This window comes from Gouania willdenowi, chromosome 3, assembly GCF_900634775.1.
Source record: "Gouania willdenowi chromosome 3, fGouWil2.1, whole genome shotgun sequence".
Lineage (NCBI taxonomy): Eukaryota > Metazoa > Chordata > Actinopteri > Blenniiformes > Gobiesocidae > Gouania > Gouania willdenowi.
Window position 1 is genome coordinate 10883482 of NC_041046.1, and position 7544 is coordinate 10891025.

Genomic DNA, 7544 nt, shown 5'->3' on the forward strand with positions numbered 1-7544 from the left:
GCAAACATGGGTCGGACTAAATGGAAAAGTAATGCAATGGTTTAAGTCATACTTGGAGGAGCGAAGCTATTTTGTAAGCATTGGAAACTTTGAATCTGACAGATTACCAATGTCCTGTGGGGTTCCTCAGGGATCTGTTCTTGGACCCCTTCTGTTTAACCTTTACATGCTTCCTTTAGGACAAATTTTACAGAACTGTAAGGTTGATTATCAGAGCTATGCAGATGACACACAACTATATCTATCACTGAACCCAGATGACCATGGTCCCATTGAGGTGTTGTGTGACTGTTTAGAAAAAGTAAACTGCTGGATGAGTGAAAACTTCCTTCAACTAACCATGACAAGACGGAGGTGATTGTCTTTGGTAACAAGGAAAAGAGGACTGCTGTCAGCAATTATCTTGAGTCTCGATCTTTAAAAGCTAAAGACCAAGTCAAAAACCTTGGTGTCTGATTGACTCAGATCTTACATTCAGCAGTCAGATCAAATCTATCACAAAAACAGCCTTCTACCACCTAAAGAACATCTCCAGAGTGAAAGGTTTAATGGCTCAGAAAGATCAGGAGAAACTGGTCCATGCTTTTATCTCCAGCAGACTGGACTATTGTAATGGTCTTCTGACAGGAATCCCCCAAAAGAGCATCAAACAGCTACAGCTGGTTCAGAACGCTGCAGCTCGGGTCTTAACCAGAACAAAGAGGTCAGAGCACATTACTCCAGTTTTAAAGTCTTTACACTGGCTCCCAGTCAGCCTCAGAATAGACTTTAAAGTTCTGCTGCTGGTGTATAAATCTGTGAATGGGTTTGGTCCAGAATACATCAGTGACATGTTGGTCAGGTATGAACCCAGCAGGTCTCTCAGATCTATGGACACAGGTCAGATAGTGGAGCCCAGAGCTCACAGTAAACATGGTGATGCTGCTTTTAGTTGTTATGCTGCAAAGAAGTGGAACAAACTGCCAGCGGAGCTGAAGTCAGCATCCAATGTGAACATTTTTAAATCAAAGTTAAAGGCACTTTTTTTCTCTACTGCATATGATTGAGAGAGAGATTTTTTGTCATGTTGTTGATGTAATGATGATTTTTACTGATGATTTTAATTGATTTTACTGATGATTTTAATTGTCTTATTGATTTAAATGTTCTTATTGATTTTAAACAATTGAATGTTTTATCATGTAAAGCACATTGAGTTGCCTTGAGTAGAAATGCGCTATATAAATAAATTTGCCTTGCCTTGCCATGAATGCATACTTCCGACGGGGCACTGTACTAGTATTAATAAGGTGGAAACAATATTTAGTAATATCGTTCTTTAAATCAGTGGTTCTCAACATTGGGGTCAGGACCCTCATTTGGGTCGCCTGATGCCTTCCAGAAACTTATATTTTTTGGAAAGTTTGAGGCCCAATTTTTGCTTTTTTTTTTTTTTTTTTACCATTTTTCTGCAACTACACCAAACTTGCCACAGTTTAACCTATTTTCATCACTTTTTCTTGCCGTATTTTTGCTCCTTTTAATGCATTTTTGCTACATTACTCCCATTTCTGCCACTTTTCCATCACATTTCAATGCCTTGTCTGCATGCTTTCCACCTGTTGGGGCAGAATAATTAGTTATGCTTAATAATATAATTACTTATATATTTTAATCCTTAAGCCTTGGGGTGTAACTTTCCATTGTGTGACTTTCATGTCTTAAACCTTGCTGGGTCAAACTGCCTTGTCAAAAGCACACAATATCTCCCCAAAACAATAAACGCACAAGGACGCATAGGCATTCTGTGTGCGTACTCACATGCTCACACAGTCACATGTCACATAGCACACCCCATACACATTCATTCACACACACAAACACAAACGCACACTCCTCCGTCTCTAAGACAACCGACAGATAACAGAACTGGTTGTTTAGACCCAAAAGAACAAACTGTCTTTCTTTTTTTCACCCTCTGTCCTCACCTCCTCCCGCTGCCTCTGCCTCTGTCTCAATCTCGGGGGGGAGGAGGGAGGGGGGAACTAAGGAGAGATATACGTGGCTTTAATATTGTGTCTCGTCACTCTGTCTTTGGATCGCCTGGCCAGGGGGTCACCATTTTTGTTTCCACTTTGTATTCTTTTATTTAGTTTAGAATAAACTATTTTTTATATAAAATCATCAATGCTTCTCCTGGACTCCATCATTCAACCAGAGCAATGAATCATGTCTTCAAATGAGGTCAACCGTAAATTCAGCCGTAACAATTGGCGATCACGAACAGGACCATCTTCTGTCCACCCCTCGGACAGAGACTGGATCACGAACCATCGGTTGAACCTCAAACACCAATTCGGACTAAGGTAAAGCTGCCTTTATAAACATATATATATAAATTTTCATTTACATATATATTCGCTCTGTGTTGATTTTTTTTGGAACCAGTCAAGCATTGTATTGATTTTCAGCTTTGAGCTTTGATTTTGATCCTCAGCTGTTCTGTGTTTTGACAGTGAATAGAATGCCATGAGAAGGGCTCAAATGGTTGAGGTTCTATGCTTCTTAATGCTGTAGGTTCTCTCGGGTTTTCTTCGGGCTCGGATATTTTGTTTAGGCATAAAATACGGCTGGTCATTATTTACTTTGTTTTGTTCGGACACCCACAGCCTGTGAGGTCCTGACCATAGATAGACGGGCAACCAAAGTTTCCAAAACATCCCAGCGGTGCCATGATCTGAGTTCACCTCTGTACCGAAAGATTAAAACCCCGAATCTAACCTAAATTGTGTTTCTGTGAATCAAACAGATGAACAACCCAATAAACAAATAATATATGCATACGCATATACAATCTTGGTATGATGTGAACTCAGATCATGCTTTCAGGCGAGTTTTACTTTTTTTTATCTTTGTTTTTATTTTGTTTAAACGTGGAATCAGATTTCTCCCTTTGGCTTGGTGCGCCTTGGTTTTTTCTCTCGCAAAAGCCACACACACACACACACACACACACACACACACACACACACAAGACAGAGAGCGAGAGGGAAGCACGCGCACGCACACGCACAGGCACGCGCACGTACAGAGAGCCACACCCAACAGAGAGAGAGAGAGAGGTGGCGCCCCTCACTGGCCAGTTTAGTGCACTACACACTTGTGACACAACATTGTGATTTCTCACCTTGCCCCCTGCCGATAGAATAGTGCCATTACACACAGACACTATTTTTATTTTTATTTTAAATTTTATTTTGATTTCATGTTTGATGGGTTCACTCTAAAATGAATATGAGCAACACACACTCAAACACACACACACAGATGAATACAGTATTTCATTTTATTTTATTTTAATATTACTGTTACCATCATTATCATTTTTTATTATTTAAATTGTTAGTTTCTGTTGGCTTTGTGGTTGCCCCCCTGAAGAAACGACATCTTCAATGAAAGAATGAAATCACCTTCAACTCTTATGCTAATAAAATGTCAACATCATTCAAAGGACCAAGCATCAGAAGGAAATGGACAATCAAAGGTCGGTGACCTTTCAGGACTCAAGGACTCAACTCCCATTCAACAAAGCAATGCTGAAATAACTCGCTCAGTCCCAAGTCAACTCTTCATCGTCTATGAATGGGCCGCATGCCCCATCATCAAAGACTGAGAACCTGTGGGCGTCGGAGTGGACACTCCCCCACCAATGAGTTGCGAGTTAAACGCCACGACTACTGCCTGAATGATGGGCAGCAACTGCAGACTGGTCACACGTCTGCTGGATATCTTCACCAAAAAAAAGACACTGTTTCAAAAGCCACAAGGATACCAGCCACAAGAAGTCCACCACAGCCTTTGGTGGTAGTGCTAAATCACTTTAGCCTTGAACTTTGGCATGGAGGGGGACAACTAGCAAATAGCCAACAAGCTTCTCCTTCGCACAATACTAACCCCTCTATCTTCTGACTGTGCACTAGATTATTTTGTTTTCATTTATTCTCTCACACGCAGACAGACCAGACATACAGTCACACACCCACATTCATAACTATGAGAACTTCACACAGAACCCTTCTGTTTGCCACATGAGATCAAGTGTGCCCATCATTTATCTTTGCTTTTATTCATTATGTTGCTCATTTATTTACACTGCTTTTGCCTTTATGAGAAAAGAACAAACAAAGGGGAAGAAAATAGTGTTACTGATAAGGTTGTTTTCGTTTGCTTTTCTTTCATTTATTTTCTTGATTGAGGGGAGGCCCCCCACAATGCAAGATATGGTTACATCCGCTGAAGAAAGAGCCCTCTGTTGCCTCAGCTTTTGGAGCTGAAGTTTTAATTTTTATTGGCCATGATTTTTTTGAGCTCACACGTTTTTCTCCTTTGTTATTTCTGAACGATTCTTCTTTTTCTCTTTTGTTTTTACTCAATTTCAGGAAAATTGAGACAGAGATTGAGGACTGCAGCCTCAACCAAGTTTAAATTTTGACATTTTTTTGACCGATACCCTCGTAAACAATCTGTACCTTACCCTTTTTGAAGCTGCTTGCGACAGACAGCCTAGTTCAACATTCATTGTTTTCATTTTGCGCGCCTCCCCCTTACCGCGTCGGACTGTCTGGCTGGCCCAAAGCCACTCGACAGCATGGGGGGGGGTACCAAATTTTTCCTGAGAAAAAAAAAAAAAAATGTCCCATTAGTTGCTATGAGTACATAGGCAATTACTTTTCAAACAAGAAGTCCTGGTTTAATGTGCAGAAAAAGGATACACCTTGCTAGGGAAAGCACTCTTCGGGGGATAGTGGTCCACCTGATTTGATACATGCTTGGTAACCGAATACCGTTCTGAACAAATTTCTACGTTCCCTTAGAGTGAGGGTTATTAGAGGTTGCGTGCTCCGTTCAATCTTAGAGGTGCCCAATAAAGTCCTGACAGTTGAGTTTCCCCCAGGTTTGGTACCGGGGTTGAGTTTGTTTCCCTCAGGTTGCAGACCGAGGTTGAGTTATTCCCAAGCTCTTATTTTTCAAGAGTGTAGGTTGAGTTTCCTGCCGATTCAGAGGTTTTTTCTTAGACTTCTGGAGTTTATGGTGGTTGAGTTATTCCCAAACTCTTATTCTTCAAGAGCGGTGGTTGAGTTTCCTGCTGATTCAGAGATTCTTTTTTACATTTCTGGAGATGGACAGCGGTTTGAGTTTCCCCCAGGTTGGGTACCGGGGTTGAGTTTGGTTATTGTGCACGGCTGTGCGATTGCTGCCTGATCAGCAGCTAGTAGACTGTCAGTACTGCAAGGGACAATACTCTAAGTGTAGACTCCGCCAAGGCGGAAGTAAAAAGGAGCGTACCTCTTAGTAATCAGACGATAGGGAGGTAAGGAGAGTAAGGAGACGCGAGATGTTCTGAGAGTCACGTGACAGTCTGTGAAAATTCAACATGGCGGCTAGCTGCCTTGACTAGCATACCAACTTTGTTTATTTGTAAATATTAACACTTCTTACCGTTAAATCCACGCCACAAACGAGAGCCGACCACGCGCCCTCTCACCAGCCAGAGTGGAGGACCTCGAAGACTTCATCGACCGATATTACGCCGAGTACGTAATGGAATCCGGACCGAAAGCCGCGAGCACATCAGGTAAGTCCGCTAAACGCCGAAAAAATGAATCGACATCAACAGACACGTCAGATCTGGAGGCAGAATCCCACACCGAGGTCCTAAAATCCATCAATAAGAGGCTGGGTGTGGTCGACTTGCTGCACCAAGATTTTCAGGAAATGAAAACCAGCCTGGAATTTGCATACCAACAAATTCAGGACTTACAGAAAGTCAATCAAGATATCCATTTGGCTTTATCTGCGGTGACCACGGAGGTAAAAGAGCTGAAAAATGAAAACAGGCTTCTTAAAGAGACAGTCCTGGATATCCAATCTCGCAGTATGCGAGACAACGTAATATTCTCAGGTATTCCAGAAACCCCCAACGACGACCCAGAGGCTCTGCTGAAAAACTTCATGTCGTCTGCGCTTAAAATCCCAGCAGAAACCGTGAAAAACATCACCTTTCACCGTGTCCATCGTCTCGGTCCACGCAGAGGTAATCACCCACGCCCTATCATTGCCAAATTTGAACACTTTCAACAGAAAATCCAGGTTAAAAGTAAAGGTAGGGAACTTAAAGGTACGCAATTCGGCATGAATGATCAATTCCCTCGAGAAATAAATGAACGCCGAAAAACCTTATATCCTATCTTCAAAGAAAAACCGACAGAGAGGCCGTAATTCCAAACTGGTCGTAGACAAGCTTTACATAGATGGCCAACTATTTAGGGATTCTAACATCACCCCCTGGCTCTACTAAGAAAAATAAAATAAAACATGTAAAGAAAAAAAAAGAAAAAAAAAAAAAAAAAAAAAACACACAGATGATTTATGAGTTAATATTGAAAGGATAATTCTCCACTCATGGTGTAGTTCAGGTAGCACTATTTAAAAGGTAAAATGTGTATGTGTGTGTGTGTATATATATGTACTCTATGTGTATGTATATCTATATATATGTATGTTAACAAAACTTAAAAAAAAAAAAAAAAAAGAAATATAAACAATAATAATTAAATATGTATGTATGTGTGTATATATATATATATATATATATAAAATAATTGAAATAATTCAAAAGATAAATAAAATAAAATAATGGATATGTGTATATATACTAAATGTGTGTGTATGTATGTATGTGTATGTTTGCTCAGATGTTGGTAAACACGTATAGGCTCGTACAGTTTCACATGACACTCTCTACCCCCATGTCACCTCTTTCTTCTCCAACCCCTAACCTTTTTTTTTCTTTCACATCCACTCAATACCCCCCCCTTCCTACACTTTATATAATTACCCGTTGCGTGTTTTATTCTTTTGGTACTGGTTGTTGTTGTTGTATGTTTGTGCTTCTCACTAACCTTCTCAACCCAGCCCCTTACCTTGTGGTGGTATCGCATGATAAGCATTTCTTCTCCTTCTTTCTTGCATTGAAGTCTATCACGACACAGCTGTGCACAAATGCTCTCAGACTCTTGGTTATGCTCACATTCGTAAGGACTAAACCGCACTCCTTTCCATGTCTCAGTTTACAGTAACATCTTGGAATGTGCGTGGCATTCGCTCGCAGGCTAAAAAGATCAAGATATTTGATTATGTATCAAGATTAAATGCAGACATTGTTTTCTTTCAAGAAACTCACTTACTTCAATCAGAAGAAAAATCTCTGACAGACTTAAATTTTAACAAAATATATAACTCGTGTTTCAATTCCAGGCAAAGAGGAGTCTCGGTTCTTTTCAACAAAAGGTTGCTCTTTAACATAATCAACTCCACCATAGACCCAGAGGGTAGATATATTATTATCAAAGTGGTAATCTATAATAAATGTTTCACAATTCTAAACCTCTACGCCCCCAATAACGACGACCCTGAATTCTTCCATAGAGTTTTTTCGGAGCTATCGGACCTTTCTGCAGATTCATCTGTAATCATCGGAGGTGACTTCAATCTGACCCTCAACA